At 38.7% G+C, this 15,178-nt stretch overlaps 1 long non-coding RNA gene across 1 annotated transcript; it reads right to left on the minus strand.

Annotated features, from left to right (window-relative positions):
- Window positions 1–14,400: 14,400 nt before the first annotated feature.
- Window positions 14,401–14,952, minus strand: LOC111895837 (uncharacterized). The gene is made up of 3 exons (XR_008224649.1): window positions 14,698–14,952; window positions 14,522–14,626; window positions 14,401–14,439 (listed from the first exon to the last, which is right to left on the minus strand). It is a non-coding gene; the product is annotated as an uncharacterized LOC111895837 (long non-coding RNA).
- Between the last annotated feature and the right edge of the window lie 226 nt (window positions 14,953–15,178).

Raw genomic sequence — 15,178 nt, forward strand, 5'->3', positions numbered from 1 at the left:
GTTCAAAGGAATGTACTTTGAATGTGAGACTTCGCATCTTTGGAATTGTCTTGTAACAATTTCTGATAGAGTACTTTGTAATTTCATTGGCCAAGTCTTGGTGACTTTTGTGCTATGACTTTACGAATGGATCGTAGCATAAAATCTTAGAATCTAGCATATTCTAATAGTGACAGGAACCTTGTGTTCTTACACTAATGATAAGGATTGGGAATTATGAAATGAGCATCATTGGAAAAGTTTTTCAATTGATCTATTTCACAAAGTAAGAACCATAGGAAACATAGTGTGCATGCTTGGTGCATGGGACAGCTATTGTTGTAATTTGAGTAATAAGTTGATTTTCTGAAACAGTAAACAAGAAATAATGAGTAATCAATATGGAGTTTAAATAAAAGTGTTTTATTTATGCTCAAAAAATTTTGGGGCCATATAGGATTAAATATTATCATTGTGTTTCACTTTTCATGTTTTGACTTCCAGAATAACTGAGTTATTCTAACCTCCACAGTCAGTCATACGTTGGAAGTAGGTATGAAGAAAGACTGTCATGAAGAGTTTGTAGATTGTCTGAAGAGTTTAGACATAGCACAAGTATGCTGCATAGTTCATGAATGCTTTGATAAGATTAGAGTATTGGATTAAACCCACGCTCACGTGAATCACTTCATGGATTATATCACGAGTGATTGTGAGTCGATAATATTGTATGTTCTTGAAACCGAGACATGCGAGTTGTTATTTGTTGGTCGGTTGCACATTGATAATAAGTAAACGCACCAGTACCTTGGTGTTATAAAACTTATTGTTGTGTGTGATTCAATCAGTGAATGCAAGCGAGCATTTGAGTTGAAGTTTGTCCATTCCTTTTACCCGAAGTGGGATAAAAGCGATATATGTGAGCCCTTTAGTGATGACACTTAAGCGCTTGGCCAAGCCAGGACTAAGTTGATGTGTTCAATTGTAGTCTGTTGTCAGTCGTCATGAATTGGAAATCGGGAAACAGTATAGAGAGATTGATTAAAAATCATGTCTTATGTCTATACGATATCTTGAGAATGGAGGAATATATAATCCCTTATCTAAAGGACACGCATATCTGATAAGATCAGAGTTGACAACGGCTTTTGAAAGTTACGATTGTTGATCAGGTTCTGAAGTTATACAAAATAGTTATTAGACTTATCCAAGTGGGAGACTGTTGGATTAGTGTCTAAGTCCATAACTATTTTGGTATGTACTTGACCCGATTATGAGCACGGTCCTTTTGGGTTGCCTTCACCATAGCAGTATGTAGGATGAATTAAGGAGAGAAAGGTTTAATTATGATTTATTAATATATTATAAGAATAATATATTAAAGGAGAAATCATATTGTTTAATTAATATTAGTCAAGAATTAATTAAGAATTAATTTTGTGGCTAAAAGAGATTAATTAAACTTAAGGGACTTATTGTGTAATTATAAGGTAGTTACATATATGGGCTATGGATCACCTTGGAATAATAGGTTGGACGAAATCTATGGGGAAGCCCATTAGAAATCGTCCAAGGCATGTTCCAGAAGGGGTCCATGGGCTGCTTAGGGCTTAAGCAGTCAAATTAGGGTTTCCTTGTTAGATAACCCTAATTGTCTACCTATTTAAGGAGCCACTAAGCCCCAAAAACGTGGTCACTGAATCCTTAGTGTTTCCTGGACGTTTTGGAGCCTCCTTCCTCTTCTCTTCTTCATCTTGTTGCTTAGTGGTGTTTGTAACTCCATTAGAGGTGCAACACTTGAGGCACTAAGCTTTTTGAAGCCAAGGATTAGATTGTTATTGCTATATAACAATCAAAGGTTAGATCTAAACCCTATTTTGTGTTAATATCATTAATTGTATGCTAGATCTAGGGTTTATAGCTTTGGATATTCAATTGCATGTTCATTAGACAAACTAGATCCAAAAGCTATTAGGGTTTGCATGTACACCATAGGAATGATGTATTGCTCAAAACCCATCAAGAACAATACCTGCTCCTGAGTCGTCTTTGCTTGATGCCCCATTAGTATATAGCACCCACATTTCTTTAGTTGCTTGGATCGGGGCTTTCGGAAGTTCGTCAACATCTTTAGGAGTAGTCATCATTGATGGCAGCGGGTCATCTGGCATTTTTGTCAAGAAATATGCTAGAGCTTTCCCTTTTATGCTAATTCAAGATTTATATGTGATGTCATGTTCTCCTAATTCTATCACCCATTTCATCATTCTTCCCAAACGTTCGGGTTGTAGTAGAATCTGCTTCATTTGTTGGTCAGTTAATACTTCGATGGGATGTGCCTGGAAGTATCTACGTAATCACCTGGTTGTGTATACCAGAGATAAGACCCACTTTTCTACTTTAGATTAATTTCGTTCCGCCCCTTGCAGTACCCTACTAACAAAGTATACTGGTACTTGCTTCACTCCTCTTTTCGCGATCAACGCTGCACTAATTACCTTTTGACTTGCCGATAGGTATACTGTTAACAATTCTTACTTTAAAGGACTTGCTAGGGTCGACAATTGTTTGAGGCATCTCTTCAATTTCTAGAGTGATTCTTCCGCCTCATCCAACCATAGTATATCTTTCTTCCCTATGAATGTTTTCAATGTTTGGAAGAAAGGTATCGTTTAGTCTGCTGACTTAGCCAGGAATCGCCCCAATGTCGCTAACTTTCCATTAAGGCTCTGTACCTCCTTCACTGTTCATGGTGTTTCCTCTTTCAACAAACTTTCAACCTTTTAGGGTTTGCCTCTATTCCCATTTCTGTTACAATATGGCTTAATAACTTCCCTCTTTGTGCTCCAAAGATGCATTTATTTGGGTTAAGCTTCATGTTGATCTGTCGTAGCCTCTTGAGAGTCTCTTCCACATCCGCCAGGAAATCATCATTATCCTTACTCTTGATCACCATATCATCTACATATACCTCAATGTTTCTTCCCACCTGTTGCACAAATACTTTGTCTACCAACCTTTGGTAGGTCGCCCCGCATTCCGCAGTCCGAAAGGCATCCTTGTGTAGCAAAAATTCCTTTTCTTAGTATGGAAAGTTTTTTTTTCTTCATCAGTCGCGGCCATCTTCACTTGATGATACCCTTTGTATGCATCCAAGAAAGATTTCCATCGGTATCCTCCTAATGACTCGATCTTCTGCTCTATTTCTGGAAGGGGATAGTTGTCTTGCGGGAAAGCTTTATTGAGGTCAGTGAAATCAACGCACATTCTCATCGTTCTATCTGCTTTTGTTACTAGCACCAGGTTGGCAATCCATTTCGGGAATTATGTGGCACTCGTGACTCCGACTTTTACTAAAGCTTCGACTTCCTTGTTGACGATTTCGTTTCTTTCTTTGGCCATGATACACTTCTTTTGCTTCACTGGTATGCACGAGGAATTGATGTTCAAGTGATGTTCTATTATTGACCTTGGGATACCTGTCATATCTGCGGGTGCCCATGCGAACGTATCTTGATATTTTCTCAATATCGTCATCAAACCCTCTTGCAACACTCTAGGAAGATTGAACCCTACTTTAATTGTCTAATCCATGTGGTTTTCGTTGACAACTACCTCTTCTGTATCTACCAAAAAATTTCATCTTCTTCCATGGGCTCAGCTTACTATGGATGTACAGCATGGCTACGCTCAGGAGGTCCTGTGGTGGTGTTTTGAACTATCGTGTCCCCTTCCTCAGTAGGAAATTTGAGTAAACCATGCATTGTGGATGAGACGGCTTGCAGCTTCCACAAGTCGGTTGTGACCACCGTCAAATTCTGGTCAATTCAAAGTCAAATAAAGTCAACAAGTCAAACCGGTCAACTCAACTAACCCTTGTGTACTAGGGCTTTCGTTATGTATTTACTAAACAACTCGCTATTCTAATGAGAGTTCATAAATCAAAAAGTGCGTACATCTAGATCTCCTTAACCTAAAATTGTGGTACGTGGCGAGCCAAACCGATAAAACAATGTTGCATACTCATCGGGAGTATGCAAGATCCTTAAACAAGGCTTAGCGGGGTTTACGGACCTTGCATTGCGAAGCCGGACACTCACATTCGTCACACACGAAACCGCTCTCAATCGTTTTCACTCTATCTCTCTCTATTGTCAAATCTCTCCCAAATCTCTCTAAGTATGTGAAATCTCTCCCAAATATCTCTTTGTATAAGAAATCTCTCCAAGAATGTCAAATCTCTCCCAAATCTCTCTAAGTATGTGAAATCTCTCCCAAATATCTCTTTGTATGAGAAATCTCTCCAAGTATGTCAAATCTCTCCCAAATCTCTCTAAGTATGTGAAATCTCTCCCAAATATCTCTTTGTATGAGAAATCTCTCCAAGTAGGTCAAATCTCTCTCAAATCTCTCTAAGTATGTGAAATCTCTCCCAAATATCTCTTTGTATGAGAAATCTCTCCAAGTATGTCAAATCTCTCCCAAATCTCTCTAAGTATGTAAAATCTCTCCCAAATATCTCTTTGTATGAGAAATCTCTCCAAGTATGTCAAATCTCTCCCAAATCTCTCTAAGTATGTGAAATCTCTCTCAAATATCTCTTTGTATGAGAAATCTCTCCAAGTATGTCAAATCTCTCCCAAATCTCTCTAAGTATGTGGAATCTCTCTCAACTTTCTATAATCACTCGGGGCATCCCGACCCTCGAATTTGGCGAAAACAGCCCAAAAACGGAAGTCTACGCGAAAAACGGACTTAAGGAGTCGAAACCCCTCTTAGGACCCGAAAGTCCTCTTAGGACCCGAAAGCCCTCTTAGGAACCGAACCCTTCTGAGCCGAAGGCTGCTGAACCGAACCCGAAAGGTCCTCTCGGGCCCGAACCTCGCATGCCTCACCCGAACCCGAACCTTCGGTCCATTTCGGGTCAAGGTTCCCTCGGTCTAGTTCGCTTCTGACTTGCTTCGGACCGAGCCTTCGGACTGACCCCTCGCCCTTCGCTTCTCGCTTCTGGTTCGCACCTTTCGCTTCCGACTCGGCACCAGCAAGGACCGAACCTCGGCCTAGGACCGAGAGGTCTCGCTGGGAATGCTTTTCTTCCCGGTTTTCGACTAAATTTGCGTTTTAGGTCCGTTTTTAATTGTTTTAACATGGGATTTTCACCCAAAACTTTATTTTAACATATAAGGACCCATAATTATTAAATTATCATATTTTTAAAGATAAAACCTTATCCAAAAGAGTGGGTGAAGTACAAAGGTGGAGTGTTGACTTTCCTTTAAGTTATGACACAAGCAACCACTCCCATACCCATTCCATGTCACTATTCACCACCAGCCCATCCCTAGTCACTTCATGAGTCCTTTCTCATTATTTTCAGCCATTCCCACGTCCTTAGGACTGAAACATCCACCCTCTCTCCTCACACTTCATTCATTCTCTCATTTTTCCACCAAGAACCACACTCCAAACTCTCTCATCTTTCTCTCTCAAATTCAAGAACTTCAAGGCATACTCCAAGAATTTTCTCCTTCATTTAGTAAGTATCATCATCTTTCTTATGATTATTACACATCCTCCTACTCAAGATCATAGATTGCTTACACAAACATCATCACCTTCTTGCTAGATCTTCGAATCTTCAAGTGTTCTCGAGTTGAACACTTCTTCTCTCCATCATCCACCTTCTGAAATCACTCAAGGTGAGTTCATACCCCTACATTTTTATGTTTTCTCAAGTTTTTAAGGGGGGAATACAAGTTAAAACACCAAGAACATAAATAAACTTTTCTAACAGCCTGCATCAGAAAAGTTCAACTCCATTCACGGACTGTTTTGGAAAACATAAACATTTTAGTTTTCCAAACTGTTTTAGGTGCAAGTAGTTCCACTTCTTAGCTTTAAAATGAATACTTGCACATCTCCACACGATTTTTCTATAATTTATGGTGATTTTTACAAAACATCCTGTCTTTTCAAACACAAATCCGGACCAGTCTGGGAATATGAGTATTTTAATACAAGTTAAAGGCTTCCAAAAATCATGATAAAAATTATGAGTAAACTAGACTCATTTTAGGAACTCTCAGAATTTACGGATCTAGTTTTCGACTTCGTATGATTTTTCTAAAACAGTGCAGAAAGGTTAAGAATTAGTTAACAGCTTCTAACTTTCAAAACACTTTGTAACATGTTGAGCAAAGTGTTAAACATTTGATAACTTCATATATTACATGTATTTCTTGTTATGATATATTCATATAATAGGAAATTACTTACTGAATTTATAAGAATCCTCCATTATAATCATTAGTACAAAACAAAGCAAGTTAAACATAGCTATATTGTACTATACTTTTGGACTTATATAGAAAGGGTTCTTGTACACCACAAATAAACATACTAAACTATAATGGGTATAGTTAGGTTGCATATACATTTCAAACATATTGACAAACTATAATAGGTATAGTTTATGATCATTTACATTATATAAGGTTTTCACATGAATGGGGTACATTCCAAAGTACCGGGTTTTCATATAAGGGGGTACATTCCAAAGTACCGGATTTTTATACAAAAAGGGTACAGATACAAAGTACCGGGTTTTATACAAAAAGGGGTACAGATACAAAGTACCGGGTTTTATACAAAAAAGGGTACATATACAAAGTACCGGGTTTTTATACAAAAAGGGGTACAGATACAAAGTACCGGGTTTTATACAAAAAAGGGTACAGATACAAAGTACCGGGTTTTATACAAAAAGGGGTACAGATACAAAGTACTGGGTTTTAGACAAAAATGGGTACAGATACAAAGTACCGGGTTTTATACAAAAAGGGGTACAGATACAAAGTACCGGGTTCACATAAAATAGTTATTATGATATTAAAACTATATTTCGTCTAGAATTGTTAGAATTCAACTATAATCGTTGAGCGTATATGCTTGAGTCATATAAGAATTTGGTCTTGATTGGCTTAGAATTGGTGGGGCCCGCCTCATCTCCTGTTCCTCGTTGGGTTGTGGACCTAGGGCAGACCCACTATATTCAACGTTTTATCTAACTTAAATCTTATATAACTTATATACGTTGGACGATTATAGGGGAAATCTACGGGTCATTCTAGGGTTCATTAACACATCATATAGGAATATTCTGTTCACACTTAACTAAGAAAATATTGGATTTTCTGGAAATCAAACTCTATCGATTTTACAAGGAAAACGGTTTCTACCTCAAACAAAACTCTTATGAACTCACCAACTTAATTGTTGACACTTTTTCAAAACTACTTGTATTCTCAGGAAATCAGTGAAACAGGAAAAATTACAGCGCCTTGAGGATGGGACGTTAAACCGTCAACAATTTACTTTTGTCATCATAATGTAATTGATTTTGAAACATGTAAACATATACTTTGGTGTAACTTTTTCAATTATATTTATGATGGTTGTATTTACTTTGAGCACTATTATACTCGTTGTTGTAATACTGTACATGAAGTCCTCCACCTCCGGACGTTTCCGCCATCCTTGGTTTGGGGGTGTGACAGATTGGTATCAGAGCATTGTTTATAGTGAACTCAGTATACCGAACCACGTAAGATATACAAACTATAAATGCATTGGGACTAGAGTCTCTGATTTAAAGTTTTCAAAACATCTATGCTTTTAGAAATAAATAGTTTCTTATTAAAAGTATACATGCATGCATACATACTAAGGTCAGTATCATTCTAGAACAAAACAAAAGTAATGATTGTTGAATATCACAGGTAAGCTCGGGGATGTATGGTCAGTCTTGGGAGTGGCATAACCTGATCAACTATGCTGGTCCGAGGAGTGATTAGCACATGCCCAAGAATGGTTGTGATATGGCAACAACTCTAAAAACTTACCAACACTACCACAATGAAATACCATAGGGGTATTTTGCGTTATTATAATTACTTATCTGAGAACTAAATAGATTTTTATCAATAGGTCAATAGTTGCGTAGTGGATACATTAAAATTTTATGTATCCAGGACGTCATAGATTTAGAATCTGTGGATCTTTGCTCTACTTCCTGTTCTCGTTGGATTGGGGATTTAGAGTTAGGGTCGCTTATTCGAAGGTCTATCCTGTCCCAAATACATATGACTAGTATGCACTAAACAATGTATTGAAGTACCTGATAAAGATCATCTTATAATTATCTAATTAGTACGTCTACTTAGTTATTTCTTATATCCCCATTTCTCGCGTGGATATCATGGCTGGATTTCCTTCCCCACGACGACCCGTACTACCCTAACCACGACAATACTGAATGACTCGGAGAGGAGCCAGAGAATGATCACCCAACCCCTGTGGATGGTCACCAAGCTGAAGGCTATGCTGATGGTTCTGACTCCGACCCTGAAGTGGAGAACCTATCCCCGACGACCCGTGTTCCAAATCCCAACCCTCAACCGGCTTTTCAAGGCCCACGCCTCCTTCGATAGAATGCATGGAAACCTGGAGCGAAGAGCAAGACCAACCTATGCCGTTTAATGGAGACCGAAGCTTCTACAACAGGAACGAAGGAAGCTCAGCAGATAGAATTTTTCCAATTCTGGTCCGTAGAGTTGCCCGAAACGAGATTCAGGGCAGAACAACTCTCCATAGTATCACAGAGGTTGATGCAAAGGCAAGAATACATACAATCCACACCGATCGCCTTGAGCACACTCGTGAAAAGTCCGAGAGAGACCATGAAACCTTGCTGCAAGCACTGGCTGAAACACGAACCAAAGTCATAGAACTCCGAGTACGCCAGAGGGTGTACGAAAGGCACATGCTTGATATGGAGCGGCAACTAGCTGAACTGAGGATTCACCAAAAGGATGACCGCCGCCAGTAGTTGATGCCTTACTTTCTTTCCCAATTAACAAGGAATCATTTTTCCTATCCATGTACTATGTGGCATTCTCTATGAAACCATCTTGTACTGTAAGTACTTTGGTTAGGCCTTTAGACGGCCAAAACTCTCTTGCTCCGGATGTGATGTAAGACCCTCTACAAAGTCAATTTTTCCCAAGCCTGTTACATCTTAAACATCAATGACGTTGTTAGTCGGATAAATTCTGTGACACTCTTTGTTCAAATACTTCCATAGGAGTCTATCTGAAACCCACTTTAGTCAAGTTGTTGGACTAAAGTAATTTAGCTCCGTAATCATTCCCAATTCTCCTTCCAAGGTTGGATCATGTTATTCACCAACCAATGGAACCCGATTTTGAAATGACAAACGTCATAAGATCATTCTCCGAACTTACTCCTACTCTGATTTAAGACTGCATCATAGGGATGTAGGTCAAACCTTCGAGAACATACTTCAATTGGCCATAATAAGGACCTAGCCTGGGTCAAGTATAAGGCTTCACTTGGATACAAAACCTACTAAACTCATGAAGTTCATTCATATGGATTTCCTTTATGAATTACATATAAGGCATTCTTAAATCGGAGAATAATGCAGAAAAATCTAATTCTATAACAACTGACTTGTCTTTGCTAGTAGAAACTTACCATCTGATCATTCTTTTGCTAATTTATGACAGAACTATGCCACCAAGGAAAAGACCCATACCTTCCGGCAGCACAGCACCACCATCTCCAACGCCACCTCCTCAGTTTGATCCCACAATGTTCCAAGCTACAGTAACAGCAGCCATGGCAGCTGCAATGTCACAAATTGGTACAAATGGTGCTGGCGGTGCTGGATCTGGAGCCACAAACTCTAACCACGGTGATAGTACAGGACGCACAAAGGAGTGCACTTACAAAGACTTCACAAATGGCAAACCCGATTCTTTCAATGGAAGTGGGGGCATCATCGCACTAATTCAATGGTTCGAGATAACCGAAGCAATCTTCGAAATCTGTGCTTTCCCCGAAGCGAGCAAAGTCAAGTACGCGGCATTCACCTTCATCGGAAGAGCTCATACTTGGTGGAATGGCAAAGTTAAGTCGCTTACGCTTACAGTGGCTAACTCGTTTAGTTGGGAGGACTTAAAGAAGATGATGCTGAAGGAATATTGCTCAAGAGGCGAAGTGCAAAAGATGGAGCAAGAACTGTGGAATCTCAGAATGGCAGGCTCCGACCTTACAACTTACACCAACCGATTATGTGATCTAGCACTCCTTTGTCCCGCTATGGTCACCCCAGAAGACAAAAAGTTGGAGCGATACCTCTAGGGATTGTCCCCCGAAATTCAAGATAGCGTACTGGCCTCAAGACCAACTACCTTCGACAGCGCCAAAGAGTTGGCACAACAACTCATCGACCATCGTGCCGGCCATGGCACTACGACAACCACGCCAACTTTTGTTGTTCATGCTGCCACAACCCTCACCACGCCAACTCCCATGAAACAATACGCTGGAACCCTTCCGAAATGCAACAAGTGTAACTTCCATCACACTGGGGCTTGCCGGAAGATGCATTGCAAAAATTGCGACAGAGAGGGGCACACTGTCCGTTTCTGTAAGGCACCAGCACGACCCATCAACCAAGTCCCTGGCTTTGGAGTAAGCCCAACATGTTACAAGTGTGGAGAAACATGACACTTTAAAAGGGATTGCCCAAGAACAAGAGATGTCAGTGGTGGTGGAAGGGTGCTTGCGATCACCGAAGGAGAGACCACCCCAGAACTGCCCGCAAATATCAGTACGTGTTTCTAACATCGACGTTTAAATTCTAAATTTCTTTATATGTTAAATCTAGCATCGATTAAAGAAGGCATAATAGTAATGCCAAGGATTAAACTGAGAGCGTAAACAATAAGAAATTTCAAGACCGTCATGTGTCATCAGGCGGGTTATTCCTCACCATAATCAATTTCTTGTACTATGAAAAGTTTCCCCCATCTTTCCTCTGAATTCTTGGATCCCCACTCGAAATGCAAATTTCAGGACGAAATTCCCTCTAAGGAGGGGATGATGTGACCACCGTCAAATTCTGGTCAATTCAAAGTCAAATAAAGTCAACAAGTCAAACCGGTCAACTCAACTAACCCTTGTGTACTAGGGCTTACGTTATGTATTTACTAAACAACTCGCTATTCTAGTGAGAGTTCATAAATCAAAAGGTGCGTACATCTAGATCTCCTTAACCTAAAACTGTGGTACGTGGCGAGCCAAACCGATAAAACAATGTTGCATACTCATCGGGAGTATGCAAGATCCTTAAACAAGGCTTAACGGGGTTTACAGACCTTGCATTGCGAAGCCGAACACTCACATTCGTCATACACGAAACCGCTCTCAATCGTTTTCACTCTATCTCTCTCTATTGTCAAATCTCTCCCAAATCTCTCTAAGTATGTGAAATCTCTCCCAAATATCTCTTTGTATAAGAAATCTCTCCCAGAATGTCAAATCTCTCCCAAATCTCTCTAAGTATGTGAAATCTCTCCCAAATATCTCTTTGTATGAGAAATCTCTCCAAGTATGTCAAATCTCTCCCAAATCTCTCTAAGTATGTGAAATCTCTCCCAAATATCTCTTTGTATGAGAAATCTCTCCAAGTATGTCAAATCTCTCCCAAATCTCTCTATGTATGTGAAATCTCTCCCAAATATCTCTTTGTATGAGAAATCTCTCTAAGTATGTCAAATCTCTCCCAAATCTCTCTAAGTCACTACAAGAAAAAAGGCCTTTTACGACGCGCAAAATACGACGCTCATTGATCTATGTTACGCAAATGAGAGTGACATTAGAAAAATGTCATCTCTTCAAAAAATTTAAGGATAGAAGACACACATTATTGCGCGCCCTTAAATTAGTGTCTAAAAAAAACACGGAGGGCACCTATAATAAAATGCGGTTCGTCTACGGATGTCGCTTTATATTTTTTAATGGAACGCGCGTTCCATCCTTTAATAGTGGGGGAAAGGGGGAAATGAAATTCTGAAAAATTAAAAACCCCGCCATGCTCTCCTCTACCTTCATTCAATCGTTCTTCTCTCTCTCTCTCTCCCTCACCATTGTCGGTCCTCATACGTCAGACGACCGCACTGCCACCATTAGACCCACTTACCACTCCAAATCGTCATTGTTGCTCCTCTCTTAAACCACTGCAACCACCCTTCTCTCTCTCTTTCTAAAATGCTCATTTATGACCACCATCACACCAGCCACTACACCATCACCATTAGCAATGCACACCGCACCACCACTACCGTTCCTCTTTCTCCATACGAAAAAACCCTAATTTGTATGTGCTTACAGGTTTTAAAAATTAAAATGAGAGTGCATTGAAATAGGTGACCTAAAAGATGAATGCACATGAAAATCCATCGTTGGAGGTAGGTTTTTCTCACTAATCTTTACTCTTCCTCAATGTTCTTTGAAATTTTACATTATATATTTCTCATCTGTACATGTACCAGAAGTTGTTTTCTATTTTCCATTTAATTTCACCCAACTCGTTTCTTAAATGAGTTTTTTCCTAATCTTGTGGTCAATTTGTTTTCTATTTGGAATCACACCTGTTCATGTAGTTTTACAGAAGAATGATTTGCATGAGAGGGATGATGGGGAGCTTGAAAGAACAAGTCAACCGTTCCAGCAAAAACCCCTGAACCTTCATTTTTCGAGAAATTCCCTTGATGCCCCTGACTCGAAAACTGTTTTTCCCCCCCTGTAGCTTCTTTTGAAAACAAATTTCCATTATTTCCTTTGGTTTTCTTCACCACATCAACAAACCCATCATTTTGTTCCTTAACTTCTTTAGTGCTGGCAAGAAGCACTTGCATAAGATCCACAGTAGCTCCTTCTTTTCCTTTCTCTGTTTTACTTCTCTCCTCTTCTTCTTTCATCTGAATAGCAGTAACATCAATCGAGATTAGTGGAAATTGGTTTTTACTTTTTATAGTTGATACTTGAGAAAACCTTATATGTTTTTTTTTATTTTGTGAAAATTAATTCCAGATGATGGTTTATAAAGAAGATATAGTAAACTACACTTCTGGCCCTGAGAGCAGCTAGTTTTTTTTTAGTTTGGTCCCAAAATGTCCTCTTTCACTTGCTAAAGATTTAGGCTTCCAGCTACTCTCTGATGATATTGATATCAGACATTCAAGGAATGGTAAGGCATAGATGGCATTTGTATTTTCATTTCGTATAACTTTCTGTTTAGCTCCTTTTACCTGTTTACTTTTTTTTCTGTCCACTCATTGGTTTTTATTCTTCTTTTACCCAGTTCCAATGATCTACATGATGGATTGCACAGAAAATGACTGTAGTTCACTACTCAAGTCATCAACTAAGGTACTTGATATCCCTTGATTTTGGCTAGTGTATGTATTTGTAAATTCAATTAAAAGTTTTGATATGTGTATATCATGTTCCATGTTAGAGGCATGGGATATCATGTTTACATCTATGAAATGTTGACTACATGTTCATCTCAATGGTTTACTTAGATTTCATGTCTTGTATCTGTATCAGTTCTTAGTAGAACTTTTTTTTAGCAATGGAGAAGGATGGATAAGCCAAAAAGGAATCACGGGTGGCTATGATTCTGTTTTCCATCAAATCTATAGTCATATTGTAAAAATCATACCTTGAGCTATAGAACTCAAACGGACCCCAAACCAGTTCCCAAAGTTCACAAATTGAGTTGGCTAACTTTCTTAAGCAGCCCAACTTCACTGGTAAGGAGGTTATCTATGTGCAAGAATGGAATGTTTGCTGTTAGGTCTGATCCGGGTCTGTTCTGATATGTCATTTTGTTTTCATCATTTATAAGGCTTGGAAAAGGATCCAGAGTGATTCCAAGTTTCTATATGTTCCTGATATTATGAATTTAAGATCTGGAGCAGATGGGGTGTTATTTCCAATTATAAATTGGTTAGAATTGATCCAGACTCCAGATCAGTGGGCAGTCACCAGCTTTTACTAGTGTTGTGATTGTCCACAATGTGAATTTTATATCCGGAGCTTGGGAAATTCTTTTCATTCAATTCCAACTCTAAGACTTTCATTTGTATGTCCTTTACTTCTCTGAATTTTGGTATGGACGAATTCTACTCACAAGTTGGGTAGAATTGGCCAACCTCACTTGACTGTCTTGTTGGAGATAGAAGTGATACACCTTTTTGTAAAATTCATATTTAATTCATCCTTTGGAGTTAGAAGGAGTTCTTTATAGTTATGGAATCCTGAACAATCATAGTTTTCTATAAAATTTAGTTAAAGCTATGTTTCTGTTTTAGATTTTGGAGTAAATCCGTTTTGAACAGCAGGTCTGTTTTAGAGACCTTGCTGTGATTACTCTTTTCTCAACTCATAGTTTCATTACTTCTCCTTTCTAACCTTTAGTCCTTCTAAGATGGGTTTTAAAAGTTTAAAATTTTTGCAAGTGTGCTATTGAAAATGAATAGTTGTACAACTCTTTGTTGTATCTCAGTATCAATGCATGTTTCATATCTGTCAATGTGTGTGAAATTAAATATTATCAAATTTTGCATATACAAAAAAAAAGTGTAGCTCCTATTTATTATAAACTCACTTGCTGAATATTGCCCAGATCTGGTTTTGTAATTCGGGATCTGGTGGTTGAGAGTGCATCAAAATCTTTGCGTATGTTGAGAGAAGAATGGATATTGTTGGAGTCCTGTAGAAACAAAAAAAAATAGATGATGATCACAAAAGAAAACATAGATGTATAGAAATAGAAATACTCACGATACAGTAGGAAGCTTCTCATGTATAATGACAAAAATGTCCTTTGGGCTACACCCAGGTCGTCTGGCCAAAAGATGGCTGTATTATCCAAGCAGATAAGCGCTAACCTGCATAATGACATCAGCATACAGTTGTCTATATTTGTGTAGGAAATATAAGATATAATCTACATACCTTCACCATTGTCTCATGTATTGCAAGCTTATCAAGATATTCTCTAGCTTTGAGAGCTGCATAAGGCTAATGATTAAAAAAAGAAAAGTGAGTCAGTAGTAAGTCCTATGAACTTTAATAATGCAGATACCAATCTACATTCTACAATACCAAATTAATTAGAATATTCATGAATCAGAATGGAGATTCTAAAGATCATCATCCAAATGCACCAAAATTTAGAGTAAGATCGAACCACTATTAATGAAGGTATTCTATTGGGCTAGGATGCTTGTTGTTTGGATATGGAGCCATGGAAGAACTTGGA

Source organism: Lactuca sativa, chromosome 6 (genome assembly GCF_002870075.4).
Source record: "Lactuca sativa cultivar Salinas chromosome 6, Lsat_Salinas_v11, whole genome shotgun sequence".
NCBI lineage: Eukaryota > Viridiplantae > Streptophyta > Magnoliopsida > Asterales > Asteraceae > Lactuca > Lactuca sativa.